Genomic DNA, 16218 nt, shown 5'->3' on the forward strand with positions numbered 1-16218 from the left:
TCTAGTCCATCTTTAGTGAGATTTTTTTTATCAACACTTTTTTTTTCATTCATTTGAACAGAAAGTCTTGCTTAAGGGGATCAAATATGATATTACTTAGACCAACAAGGTATTGATAGTGTTAAGGCATATTTGGTCAAAAATGATTCAAATTATTAAAAAAATAAATAAAAAGTCATATATATAGGTGATTTTTAGTTATAAATTTCAAAATTTAATTATTACCAAATTTTAGTTTTAGATTTTTTAGTTTTAAAATAAACTTACTTTAAAAATTCTTATTACTTAAAAATGAGTAGTGTTTTTTGTGTGAAGGTGTAGTTGTAACACCAATACTATTGTGGTGTCTAAAGATGAAAATATGTAAGACTTTAAACAAAAGTTTATGATCTTATCTATTTAAATATTGACCTAAGTTTATATTTTTTTATAAAAAAATAGCTTAGACTTATTTAAAAAAAATATACATATTACATTAATAATAATATAATTAAATAAATAAATTTGTAATGAAAAAAATTAATTATTCATATATTTTTTTCATTTTTATTACACTTATACACTTTATATTTCCTATTCAAAATTAAGAAGTTGAAAATAAAAATTCTAGCAGTTGCATTTTTGTTACTCTTTTCTTTCATCTTCATGGTTGATTATTTAGAATGTTTTAAATAGGATATAGAGAATATTCAAAAAGTCTTTTTTATAAGATTATTTTCTTTCATTACAATCTGTGCGTGAATGTATGTCAATGTACATGTTAGTTTTTTATTTTTATTTTAACACTAAATTTTAATAATAATAATAATATAGTAAATTGTAACACTATGAAATATATTATTATTTATTTAATTTTATTAAGTAAAGGATTTATGTGATCTGTTGTTTTAATGTTCTAAAGTTCTAAAGATTAAGGAATTTTTATGAGTTTACTGTTTAGTAATTGTTGTGAGTTTAGGTCATTATTAGCGAATTTTAGGTATATAAGGTTTTCTTAAGACTTGAACTTCATAAAGTTATTTCTTTAAGAAATCTAGAGAAAAGTTAGGGAGATAAGATCTGGAGCCAAATAGATCATTTTTCTTCTTTTGATTTTATTATAGCATTCAAGCCCTTTTGTATAGTTGAGTGGTCGCATTAGACTAAAGATTCATAAGTTTGATAGTTGAGAATCTTGGAGAGAAGTCTTCGTATAGGGGATTTTGAGATTTTTGTTTTCTTCTTTCCGTCTTCCCATTTCCAAGCGATTCAAGCACTACAAGAAAATTCGCTATTACAGATGGCCAGAATCCGTAGGAAATGCCAAAAATCTGTGGGTAATAGTGCATTTCCGACGGATTACCGACAGACACTAATCCGTCGGTAAATTTCTCGTCTGAAATATTTACCGATGGATTTTTATCCGTGGGTAACTTTCCGACGGATTTTCTCATGGATTTATATCCGTGGGAAATTACCCTGAAGGAATTTTTCGTGAAAATTATATTTTTTTTAATTTTAATAAATATATTAATGTAACAACCCTCATATTTGGCCTCTCAAGGGTTCTATTTCACGATATTTCATTGTTTAGCGTGTTTTATTCTTATTTGTGCAATTTCTGGAAAACTTCCCAAAAGGTCACTCATCCCTGTACTCAATGACGGATCCAAAAATTTTAAAGAGTGGGGGCAATACTTATTTATATATTTGTAATATTAAAATTTTTACATATAACTTTTAAAAGCATAAATATATATCATAATTATTTTTTACAAGTTTTTATATCTATGATTACAAGTAAAGATGAAAATAAATTAGGTTAGACTAAATTTTATTATAATTTAATAGATTTGAACCTAACTTTTTAAAAATATATATCCTAAATATGACTTATTTATCTATCATAGACATTTTTTAAATATTTGGTTAGAACTACAATCCTAAAGACCTACTTTATAATAATTTAACACTATTTTTGATATAAACATATTTTTAATATCTAATATATATTTGTGGATGATAATTTATTTTAAAATATTTTATATAACAATTCTAAATGGAACATAAATCTTCCGATTTTTCTTATTTTAATTTTTTTAACCAACATATACAATAACTAGAAAACGCAAAAGGTAAACATACATACTGTAAATTTCATTTTTATCAAAAATTAATTTTTTTAATATATTACATTATATATGTGAGTATTAAGATATATATATATATATATATATATATATATATATATATATATGAGTTAATCACCTATACACGACCAGTCTAAAATTTTTACAGTGTCAACTAATTATATTTTTTAATTATGTCATGTCACTGTAAACACATTTACTTTTAACAATGAAATGGTACAATTAAAAGATATAATTGGTTACCAATATAAAAAACTTTACACTATCAGTATTTAGTATATAGGAGATTAACTCTATATATATTATAATTAGACTTTTTAAAAAAATTGATTCGTTATTAAGAAATATTATTTATCACATAAGAGAATTAATATCTTTCAAATATTTGATAAATATCAAATAAGTGAATCTCTTTTCTGAATCTATATTTTATACATATAATAATTTAAATTTATTTTATTTATTTTATTAAAATATAATTATTTTAAAAAATATATATTATTTTTTAAATAAAAAAAAATATTTATGTGTGAAATAGTAGTGGGGGCAAGTGCCCCCACTACTCACAATGTGCATCTATCAATGCCTGTACTACTCCAGGTCAAGCACGCTTAACTATGAAGTTTTGATGAGTAGTCTACCGAAATGTATATGTATGTTGTCAGTATAACTTGTACAGATTAATTCATTTAAGTCATCCTCAAATATACAATCTCATATTTGTACTGTAATAATAATATATAATAATTTTATATTACAAATAATAATAACTAATAATAATAATAATATATTTAATTATTATTTATTTATATGTACTTACTTTTATAATTAACATCTACTTATTTTTATTTAAAATTATAATTTAAATTATTTAATTTTATAATTTATAATGATAATATAATTTATAAAATTATAAATATTTATTTATTACATACTTATAAAATAAATTTTAATATTTTAAATAAATTATTAATTAATTTAATATATTTATTTACCTTAAATCAAACATATAAAATTCAAAAAATATATTTATCCTTGTTTTTTTTTTCTTCTAATTATCAACTATTAATAAAATACTAACTTAAAATCTTATCTAATTATATATAATATTCTCATATCAAATTTAAAACCAGATATTAATTATACAAAAATATTAAGATCATATAGTAAATTGTCAATAAGATTTCAGTTAAATAATTTAAAATAATTAATGTTTCAATTATATTGTTAATTAGCAAATAATTTATTCAAAAACTAATTAATTTTTTATGTTAATTATTAGTAAAATTTAATAACTTTTAATTTAACAATTAATTGGATCGATAAAATTCAACACACGCCATGAGTTATTGAGCGGAATAACTTTACCAAGAGTTATTTTGTAACTTATCTTTAATCAAACATATAAAATTCAAAAAATGTATTATCCTTGTTTTATTTTTTAATTATCAACCATTAATAAAATACTAACTTAAAATCTTATCTAATAATATCATAATATTTTCATGTCAAATTTAAAACCAGTTCTTACATTTTCGACAAATATAAATTTGTTTGAAATATTTCATCAATAATATAGCTTTTCCTACAAAAATTTTCTCATCGACAATATAAATTTTTTGACAGATTTAATTTTGTTTTATAAGAAATCATCTTCGATTAATATAACATTTTGTATATATGATTTAAGAGTAAAAGGTTTTTAATTTAACGGTTGAATTTACAAAATTCACATTTAATATAAAGTTATACGTAATCTTGTAACTGATTGAGGGGTTTCAATACATTCTTAGAATGTAAACTCATAAAAAAATTTAAAAAAATTAATTTAATTATAAAATGAATAATTCAAATTATATTTATAAAATAAAAAGTAAGATAAAATTATAAAGATTAAAATTATAAAATTTTAATAATATTATAAAACATTAAAAAAGAAAAGAATTAATAAATAATAGAAATAAAAATTATTAAAATTACAATATAGAAATTAAAAAATTTAAGACAAAAAGACAAAAATATACTTAAAAAATAATTCAAATTAAAATATAGAAATTCAAATATTTTAAGTGAAAAGACAAAAATATACTTAAAAATTTATTAAAATTAAACTATTTAAATATATAATCATATTATTACAAATAAAATTAGAATATATAAAATAAAAATCAGTTAAGGTATGATTATCTATTACTTTTTAGACAAAATCAGTTACAAGATGACGTATATTTCCCTTTGTTATTACTATAGATAATCAAACAACTATATATTTAACTATTTTTCTTCCATTCATTTTCTTTGTCTTTATCTCTACTTTATATATATAGATTCATTGAAGTTTTAAATACTCATATTTATACTTGTTACTTTGTATTTTACTGATTTACTTAAATATAAAATTCAGAAATCAATAAAATGTAAATTTAAGAAATTACTACAACTTAAAGAGATATTTTTAAATCAATCAGTTACTAGGAAAAAAATAATTATTTAGTGTCATTATTTTAACTTTAATGTTTTAAGTTTTAAATAAAGAAGATTTAATCTAGAAAAAAATTTCATCAACCCCTACTTGAAGTTTTTCTCAATAACGTCATACGTATATCTCTTCTCAAATTTTTAAGTGAGTATTAATTTTCTTATTTATTTATTTAGGTGGCACATACAACTACTTATATAAGATACTATTTATATATCAATAAATAGTATTTATATACTATTAAGAGAAAATAATTTATTAATACAAATATCAATAATTAAATGAGATTTGATCTCTTATTTCATTATTTCAACTTTTTTGAAATTTATTTTAAATATCATGCACACTGAGATTTAAAAAATATATTAAATTTAAGTAATAATTTTAAAAATGAATTGAAAAAAATCTTATTTTCAAAATTGAAGATCAATGAAAGTTTTCATGAAAATAACATAGTATTGGATGTAATTTAGAAATAAATGATAGATACATATATATGATTTTAACTTTTTCCCCCCTTATTTAATTAATAATGTTATTTTCAAAGAGATGAATGATTTTTAAAAATTAAAGAAAAGATATGTTATTCTTAAATTTGGACGTCAAGTGTTGGTATTTTTCAAGATAAGTAAAAAAAAACACATTTACGTTAATTAGTTTATAATTTATAATAACCTAATTAAACATATAATTATATATAGGTAAGTCATACCTCACTTACTCTGATTTATATTTATCTTATTCATTACAATATATTTATATTTTGAAAACACCCATATAATAATGAAAATATTATATAGTGTATTGTTGTGTGTATCGATGGGATCAGGATTGCTTTCATTTGAAAAATAATTGGCTTATATTTTATTTAATAATTTCATATGGATTTAAATCCGTAGGAAATTTCGTCGAAAATTTCAGACGAATTTAAATCCGTGGGAAATTCTGTCGGAAATTTCAGACGGATTTAAATCCGTCGGAAATTTCAGACGGATTTAAATCCGTCGGAAATTCCGTCAGTTAAAATTCCGTCAGAAATTCCGTCGGAAATTTCTGACGGATCTAAATCCGTGGGAAATTTCTGACGAATTTTTGTCCGTGGGAAATTATCCGTCGGAAATTTAACTTTTTCTTGTAGTGAAGGTAAGGAAAGCTTGTAGATTAAACTTGTTAGATTACATGTTTTGATTCTTAGTTTTCTTGCTCATTGATAGCTTTGATTGTTGAATTTGAGAAGTAAAATGTAAAGTTCTTGATGTTTGTGGTTCTTGAATAAATGAGAAGAAAATTGATGTATTGTGATCCTTTTGTGGATGCATGTTGACATTTTTGTATGTATGTTGAATTGAGAGTTGCATGTTGGTTTAAGTTAGTTTTTTGCATATTTGAGCCAAAATCGCAATTCTGTCAAGTCCAAAATTCGTCTTCACGTCGAGCGCAACTTCATGACACCAAGCGTGATACAAGTCAAAGGCTCATTACCTTGTTGACTTTGGGCAAGGGTTGAGTAATGCTGGATGTGAGTTAGTTAGGGGCTATTTGACTTGGTTATGTCAGACAAAGGTTGAGAGGCTACAAGCATGATTGCCTTGGAAGCTCTCTAACTTGGTGATGTCGGGTGCTAGAGGAGTGGCATCAGGCGCAAGCAAGTCAGAGGTGCTCTGCCATGACAACGTTGGGCACAAGTTATGTAGTGTTAGGCATGGGTAGGGAAGAGGCTATTTACTTAGATGACATTGGGTGTGATTTACACAAAAACTCCCTATCTCATTTTTGTTGGGCACAAGAGAAGTGGTGTCGAACGTGAGTGAACTAGAGACTCTGAACTTGTCTCTTGTCTTATATTTTTTTTTATTCACTAAGGGGCTTAAAAGCCCAAAAACAAACTAGAAACCACGAGGGAACAATACAGCAGAATCATCTGCAACTAAACTAAAGTGCGACCAACTAGGAGGAGAATCAAAACAAAGCATCCCTTCAGAAATGGAGAGTCCGAATTTTGCGAATCCATCAGCAACCTGATTTTTTTCCCTAAGAACATGAGTGCAATCAATACTAGGGAAATCCCCAGCCATCCTAACTATATGATTAACTAATGAATAGTAAGGATGTTCCATTGAACATCCCTCATTTAAAAACTTGACTGCCAGGGCAGAATCTAATTCTATGATAATATCAACCACCAAGCTTCGTTCCTTAAGAAGACGTAGTCCATGAAAAATTGCCCATAATTCTGAAGAGAAATCCACCCTCGACCCACTACCTTTCATCCACTTATTTAAGAGTTTATTTACTTATACTTACTCTACTTAATAACTAATGTTCTACATCAAATTTTACGATTTGGTCGTTAAACTAAAAGTTTTTAATACATAAATTAAGGTTGCAAAGTTTAAAAAAATTAAAAATTATTTGATACTTCATTTCATTAATTCAAATTGATAAATCATTATAAAAGTATTTTATACCTTGATTTGAATTAATGAAATAGAGTATCAATAATTTTTAAATTTTTTTAAATTTTGCATATGTTATCTATGCATTAAAAACTTTAATTTATTAGTTGAATTATTAAAATCTAATGTAGAACATGAGTTGTTGAATGAAGTAAATGGATCCCTCCTATATGTGTGTGTGTGTGAGGTATATATATATATATATATATATATATATATATATATATATATATATATATATATATATATATATATATATATATGAGGATGGATTAAATGACACTCATGTAACTTTAAATAACTACTACACTACTCAATAATTTTATATGTTAAATGTGAATTTTTCAAAATTTACTATTAGATTGAAATTTTTTTTACTCCTATATCATATATATTAAATTTTAAATTAATTCAAGATGATTTGATATCTTATTCATATAAATCAAAATTGATATAATATATACATTTAAAAACATACTAAAATATGAACATTTTGATTTACTTCAAATTGTTGTTCAATTTTAATGAAATTTGACATAAACATACAACGTCATATGAAGTTATAATTCAATGGTTAGATAAAAAAAAATCACATTTAATATATATTTATTAAACGGTATAATAGTTGTTAAAAGCTATACTAATATTATTTGATTCTTCTCCTATATATGTGTGTGTTTGTGCGTATGTATGTGTTTAGGGTTTTATTAACTACTATTTAATAGCTTTATATTAAATAATTATTTTTTTAAACTAATTGTAGATAAGAAATTCCCTATTTCTAGATCATATATACAAATTTTTTATCTTAATCCAAAATAATTTGATACTTCATTTATATAAAATAAAACTGATTTAATATATATATATATATATATTAAAATATATTAAAAAAAATATGAATAATTTGATCATCTTAAAATTGTTGTTTATTTTTAACAAAATTTGACATAAACATACAAAGTAATATAAAATTATAATTTAAATTAATAAAATTCACTTTTAATATGCAATTATTAAGTGGTCTAATAATTAGTAAAAATTATACTAATGTTATTTAATATATATATATATATATATATATATGAAGAAATTCATTTACTCCAAAATTAATTCTTGATAGAGTGATCATTCCATCCAATGATTTATGGTGGTCTACATTAAGTATCCAACCATTAAATTAAGAATCTTTAATAATAGGTCAAGTCTAAATTGTTTTACAAAGTTTGAAAAATATTTGAAACTTTAATTTATATTGGGAAAAATATATTATACATTAATTTAAATCTATATAAAATAACATACAATGTTCAAACTTTGCAAAAATTTGTAGAGATAATTTATTCATTAAAATTTTTTAATTTAAAGTTGGATCATTGAAATTAGTATAGATCATAAGTTATTGAGTGAAATAAATCTATAAAAAATTATTCTTAGAATAAGTAGATCTTCAATATATATATGAGTGTATGTATTTTTGTATATGTGTATATATAATACTATAATTAAATTTCATAATAAATAAATAGTTTTGAACATAAAAAATATATTTTAATAAATAATTTATATGATAATACATTTACATGGATATTTTTTAACTATTGATAATTTTTCTAAAAATATTGAATTTCAATATAAAACTAAAAAAAAAGTTAAAAGAGATGAGAGATTGAAAACTAAATCCCTAAAAACAATCGAATAAAAATGTCTCCTTAGGAAACACTTTTATAAGCATTGACTTTGTGCTCTCATCAATTAATAGTTTTTAAAATCACTTGTATCTATAAACTTTGTAATCCTAAACTTTCATCAATTTTTGTTAAGAACTTGACTAGTTAGCTTTAGTATTCTTTCTAACCACATTTTTTTCATATAAAACACTTAAATTTAAAACCTCTTTTAAGAGGATCAAGTCTAATATTATCCAAATTAACGAGTTGATTGATTATTGTCCCTACTATTATAAAATATTATAATTTAACATAAGAAAAATGTCTTAATAAATAACAAACGTTAAGTTCAACAAGAAAAATATTGAATAAGCTAATAGTTTCTTAAATTACGTGACGAAATTGAATCATTTTAATTTGTTTTCATTGTATGTTCAATCCAAGAATTTGTGGTTTAGTTTCCCACGTAAAAAAGAAGTCATTGGATATGGCCTCTCAACTTTGTTTGAGTCCGCTACCTTTTCCTCTTTTCTCTATACGTTGAATCATTCTGTTTCTGGTTGTTCTTATTAATTTGGTGATTTCGTTATCCTTTTATTTTGTACGACATGTATTTCAAAATTCAATCAGTTTTAATCCTATCAAGTTTGCATTATGTGATAAAAAAAATACATATTTAAGATAAAGTCATGGATTGACATAATGATTAAACAATATACTTTTAAATAAATTGAAAAATATCCGTAATATGATAATATATATATATATATACTCAAACCAACTGTTTTGTGGGTATGAATCAAATATACCCTCCACTGCATGTAATACTATTCAAATCAAACATTAGATTTGAGAAGTGTGAGATTTTAAGTAACAGACAGCAGAACCTATGTAAGCCCTAAATAATGCATCTGTCTGGTCTCATTGCTTTGTTGTTTTGTTCATATCTCTCTCTCTCCACCTTCCATCCTTTTACATGAACAGTGAAATTAAACTCAAGTTAATTGGGTGGGTTGGGAGGACCAAAGTGTCCCAAAAATGTGGCTCCTATATCTTGCTTTTTTACCGCACATGCATGTCTTGGCCAATAGTATTCAACCTGTTTGGAACAGAAGAAACACAATTCCGGCAACAATTCTGGATTCACAAGACCAATACCTTATCCATATTGTTGTGAGGGTTATATGAACCTGCAGAATAATTCCAAACTTAATGGATTATGATATTAAATTTGATCATAAGATGAGTAACAATTGATCCCAGCAAAATTTGATATTAACCCTTCAAGTCTTAAAAAGAAAATCACTATACCTAACCTAAGTCGACTACTTCACCATTGTATTTCTTTAAACTATTGATAATTTAGGATTATAAACTGAAATACAAGTTACATTCACTTTTATAATATTTACCGAACCCTAAACTTTGGAGTAATATTCATAAGATTGATTCTGAGTTTGAACTTTACCAAGTATTATTGTAATTTTTATTTATAAAATATTACTAATGTTCCTATATTAAATAATTTTAATTCTAAATTTTTCAATGGATCAAATGTATCTAAAAAATTTAAACTAATATAAAATGGGTAATGATACACGTGTACAGTATATAAAATTAATTTGTATCTCATTGATACATAATTAATATAATATACACTTTGAAATATATATTAAAATAAGAATCATTTAATTATTTTCTTTTTGGATTCAGTTTTTATATTATTTCCCAAAAAAAATATAGAAGTGGAGTATAATTATAATTCAATTATTAACTAAAAAAATCATATTTTATATAAAGTTACTGGAAATATAAGAGCATTTCTAATCATATATACTTAGAGTTAATTATCTATACATTGTCAGTGTAAAGTTTTTTTACACTGACAATCAATCATATATTTTAATAGTGACATGTCAGTTGCTTATTTAATGAAATAATAATAAAATAAGTAACTTTAAAAGATATGATTGGTTGTTAGTGTGAAAAACTTTACACTGACAGTGTAAGGATGATAAACTCATATACTTATTAGTTATTTAATAATAAAATATTATTTTAATGTGTGACACATGATTTTGATCAGTTGCTTAAAATTAAACAGACTTATTTATATAAGTAATTGTTCCTTTTGAGTTGTTAAACATTTACATGTGTATGTCCATGTATGAGGTAAAATATAAGATATTAAAAAGAAAGAAAATTTATTTGAGTTTTGTTTTTCTTTACAATCATAAAATCATATCTTTTCCATTTCAATAATCTTTTGAATATATTGTGAAATAACGTGAAAAATATATAAATCATCAAAAGAATTAGAATTTTTAGCTAAGTTGTGAGCCACCAATTAGGTTATCTTTTAACATATTGTAATGTGATATTATGATACAAAATTAGCACCCCTAATATGCATTCTGAAATGCCTACAGCTCCTATATATCAATTGACCATAAAATAACATGAGAAATAGCTAACACTTTCCCTTCCTAAACTGTCATATAAACATTATTGCAATTTGTTCTTTCCATAGCAAATTGTCCATCTTCATCACCAAGGCACATGTAGTCAATCCCACCAATCCTTCGTGAGAGAAAAATTTATTTGAATTAAACAATTTTTCATAAGAACTTGCATTAGTGTGAAAATTAAATGAATTACTTAAAATTGATGTGACATGTTTGAACCCACTTAAAAGAGATATAATGGATTGTTTATTTTTTTTTACTAAAATGATAGATATGGGTTGTCACACTCCCTAGTACTATTGATTTAAGAGTTAATGACATGTTAGAGGGTCATGTTGAAGAATATTAAAGATGATTAGAGAGTGATTATTAACTTCTTTTACTTAAAAATTTGTTTAAATACTATATTAAGAAGACTTTTTGAGAGTTTTTCTATTTAAAATTAAAAAAAAAATCAATAAAAAATTAAGCTCTCAAAACCACGTATAATTTATATCAAATAGACTCTAAGTATGTTAGTAAGTGTCTCATTGAGTTAAAAGAGGAAAAATATTTATAAATTACTAACTTTTTTTACATGTGTTTATACAATATTATTAATATAAAAAAGGAGAGATTTGTTTACTTCAGAAGTAAATTTACCCAGACTTATTTCATTTAATAACTCATGTTTTATATCAAAAACAATTAAATTTAAAGTTCTTAATGCATAAATCTAAGTCTACAAAAATTTATAAAAAAAATGAAAATCATTTGATACTATATTTTATTAATTTGAAATTTTTTAAAAAATATTTTATACGTTAATTTGAATTAATGAAACGAAATATCAAATAATTTTTAATTTTTTTAAAAATTTGTAAACTTGATTCATACATTAAGAACTTTAAATTCAACAGTAAAATCGATAAAATTTGATGTAAAACATAAATTATTAAATGAAATAAATTTAGATAGACCTACTCCTAAAATAAACGAATACTTCTTTTATAAAAAATATAATATATGCATAATTCATGTAAATTCCTTTTACATTAATTGTGGTCCAATAAAAATTAATATATATAATAAATTTAATAACTTAAAAAAAATACTTATCATGCATTTATAATTGATTGATAATGTAAAATACACAATTAAATTCTATACACGAGAATTTTCAGTTGAAAGTATTTAATGAGCATGATAGCTATTGCTATATGTGTTTGGGAAGAAACACGTTCATTGCCACCAAAGGTCCACAAAGAATAAACTAAAGAGAGACAGACAATTTGGTAGCAATCAAAATAAAATAATCAATTTGAAAAGAATGCCATGCATTGCATGGTGTGATGTTCTTCCAATGTTCATGTCTGCCTTTGCAGAAAGTTGATTAATTTATTGTGTTGTGGGTCACAACCAAGACCATAAACACGTGTTAGGGCACACATTTTCCACGATCATACAAGTGAATAGTGTCTCTTAATTTTCAACATTATATATTGACTTGACATAACCACATTATCAGATTAAGTTTATTTTTTTAAAATAAATTTTTAATTCCTTAATTTTTCTATTTTTTATGTCAACTTTTTAATCTTTCATTAATTTTTGTGACATTAATTAGTTCTTAAGATTAAAGTCTTCTATGTTAAATAATAATTTATTCTGATAAATCATAAATGACTCAATTTATTAATATTTAGAAAATTACTTAGTAGATATCAAATCACATAACAAAAGTAATTTTATTATTCGATTATAGTTATACGGACAAAGATTTTTTTTAAAAATGTCTTATTTAAAAAAAATATATATTTCATCATGAACAAATAGAAAAATTACATGTCTATTATATAACCACATAAACATCAATAATCAAATTAATCATAATTTATTGGCAAGTATCATTATTTAAAACAAGAGATATGACGCTAAGAATTATTTTATGTAACAGAAAATTAATAAAGGATTAAAAATTAATTAAAAATATATATATATATATATATAATTTTAAAAAGTTGAAGAACTAAAAACATATGAAACCCAATTTTTTTTATAAAGATGTATAACTTTTTTTCCTATGTCAACTTTTATAAAAATAAAATAATATTTCTAATCAACACATTATTCTTAATATGAGAATTCAGTTCAAATAAAAACAAAAGTATTGAACCTCTTATTAACGCGTTTCGGTAAACTTATTTAATTTACTCCACACAAAAAATAAACATTTATTTGTTCATCGATTTTTCTACGAACTTAAATAACATATATGTTTGCGAAGAACTGTCATATACGTGGATACTGATATTTTGACAAATAATTATATATATTCACAGTTTGTTTAATGTGTTCCATCGTCTGAATTAATAAAAATATGAGATAAAATATGTTGGTCTCTTAAACTATCTAAAAATTCAGTTTTAACCTTTATAAAAAAAATTAAATTAAATTTAAATTCTCTTATATTTTATATTTTTTTCATAGAAATTTGTCTTAAGGATAAGACAAACAATAAGATAAACGATCATAATTTTATTGAAAATTCTCAATAAAATTGGTGGCTGACTTTAGTTTTATACGAGATTATGTCTTATTCTAATTTAAATATTTTTTATTAAAAAATATCAAATTTTCATTTTAAGTTTTTTTTTACAAAAAATTAATTAATAGGCTTTCAATTTTTACATTTATTAAAAGTTAATTGTTCGTAAAAAAAATGTCATTATTAGAGATAAGTGGATTTAGCATTCATCTATTTTCTAAAAAGTAAATCATATAATTTAATAATATAATCATGTGTTTAGATTAGTCATTAGTTACCAATTTTGACACACTAAGTGAACTATGTCCATGAATAATAAAAATGAAAAATTCATAACACCACTTATTAATTTATAAAGAGAAAATAAGTGAGGCACTCATAATGTAAATTGTTATCATATTCGATCACAAATTATCATTTATGATAAGTTAATGACTTTTATTATAAATAAGTGAAAAGTCATATTAATAATATTACTTTCATTCCTATTTATAATATCTAACTTAAAATAATTGTTTGTTCTTTTATATCAAACTCAATTCATATTATCTCATATATTAATTACTTTTAGATTAAAATATTTTTAATTAAAGTGTATTTTCTTAATTTAATAAAATATATTAATTATAAATTCTTTAAAGATTGTGATTCTAATTGGTTAAGAAAAAATGAATATTAATTAGGAGAGAAAAATAGTATAGGATATACATTCTAAAATAGAAGATATATGAGTATTAATTAAAAAAGAGAAGTAATACAAAAGTGATTTCAGAAAAAAAAAAAAATATATATATATATATATATATATATATAATAAATTTATTGTTATCAACTAAATTAATTGATTTTCTTAATCTTAATAAATTGTGATAGGATTGTGTCTAGAGAGAATATGGCCTTGTGTGGGGGAGTGATGGGATTGTGTCTAGAGAGAATATGGCCTCGTGTGGGGGAGTGATGGGATTGTGCTCCATCCTTAAATCGGAGCTATGGGCCATTCTACATGGATTGCGCATTCTAGTTAATAGAAATTTGGGTCGTCAGGTGATAATTGAGTCGGATTCTTCCACTGCAGTGAGGCTTGTTAATGAAGGTTTATTTGGTTCTCACCCATATTTTTGCCTTGTTCAAGAGATAAGAGAGCTGAGTAATCAATTCTCCTTGTTTTCATGTTACCATATTCTAAGAGAAGTTAATTTAGTTGCGGACATTCTTGTTAAATGCATGATAGTTTTAGAGGAGGACTTTTTTGTTTACGAGTCTCTTCCATCTTTTATTTATCACTTGTTATTAGCAGATAATTCTGCTTTCCTTTCAATTTAATGATTATTTGATCGGGCTTTAGCCCCCTATTTTACAAAAAAAAAAAAGTAATGAGTCTTGTATATAAAAAAAAAATAACAATATCTAGTTGATTAATACCATAAGACTTTACGCTATCAATTTTTTTTTAAACTTGGATATTTTTTAATCATTGTGGATCACTTTTTAAAACAAATTGTGTAAATATGATTATTTTGAAACTATTTATACCTTTGCAACTATTTTTATCAATGTCACTATGGATTATAGTGACACTCATGACATGTGAAAAAGAATTAATTTTATATTTTTTTCTATAATTATTACATTTGTAACATTTTTTTTCATGAATAAATTAATAAATATTTTAATTAATTAATTTGGAGTAATTTTAAAAAAATGAGAGTTGTTATAAAAAAAATAAATAATTGAGTTATTTATCTTTTAAAATAACAAGGAGTAATTAATTGGGGATAATATATTCTGAGTGTTTAGATAAAATATTAGTAGTTAATTATCTTTATAAATTCAAATTCAAATTAAGGTAATTAGGTTAGGTTTTTATTAACAGACTATACAAAAAATAGGATTAACATATTATTTAAATGCGTCAATAGATAGGATTGCTTCTATTTACAAAAATCTAATCGGGTATCTTATGATTCGGAGAAAGAGGAGAGTTGGAGGTTGTTGGAGAGGAGTTCAGAAACCCAAACTCTGACTTTAGTGTCAAAGTAAGGGGAGAGTGAGAATGTCGCTCCAAGGTATAGGTTAATTGTTGGATAGTGAGATTCACCTTCAATCCTTGCATAAGGAGTTCTCTTTTATCTCTTGCATGTATTGAGTGGTTATTCTCATTGTGTTACTATTGTAAATTAATTTGTTTGAAATTTTCATGGGTTTTTCTTGGTAAAGTGAGACTATAATCATTGTAACCATGTCTCTGGTAATAAACTTTAAACTCATTCATAAAAGTCGTTGATGTTAGACAAAAGTTTTAATGGCTCAAATAATATGACATCATTATATTTATATTTATTAATTAATAATAAAAGGAAAGAAGTTATAAAATAAATTGTTACATGAATAATATAAAGGGAACAACTTCTATAGGATATTTGATCTCCAAAAACTTTTTAACATATAAATGTTATCATAAAATAAGTTGATGAATAATTATTACAACTAAA

The sequence above is a fragment of the Cajanus cajan genome, chromosome 10, assembly GCF_000230855.2.
Source record: "Cajanus cajan strain Asha chromosome 10, NIPB_CcT2T_4, whole genome shotgun sequence".
Classification (NCBI taxonomy): domain Eukaryota; kingdom Viridiplantae; phylum Streptophyta; class Magnoliopsida; order Fabales; family Fabaceae; genus Cajanus; species Cajanus cajan.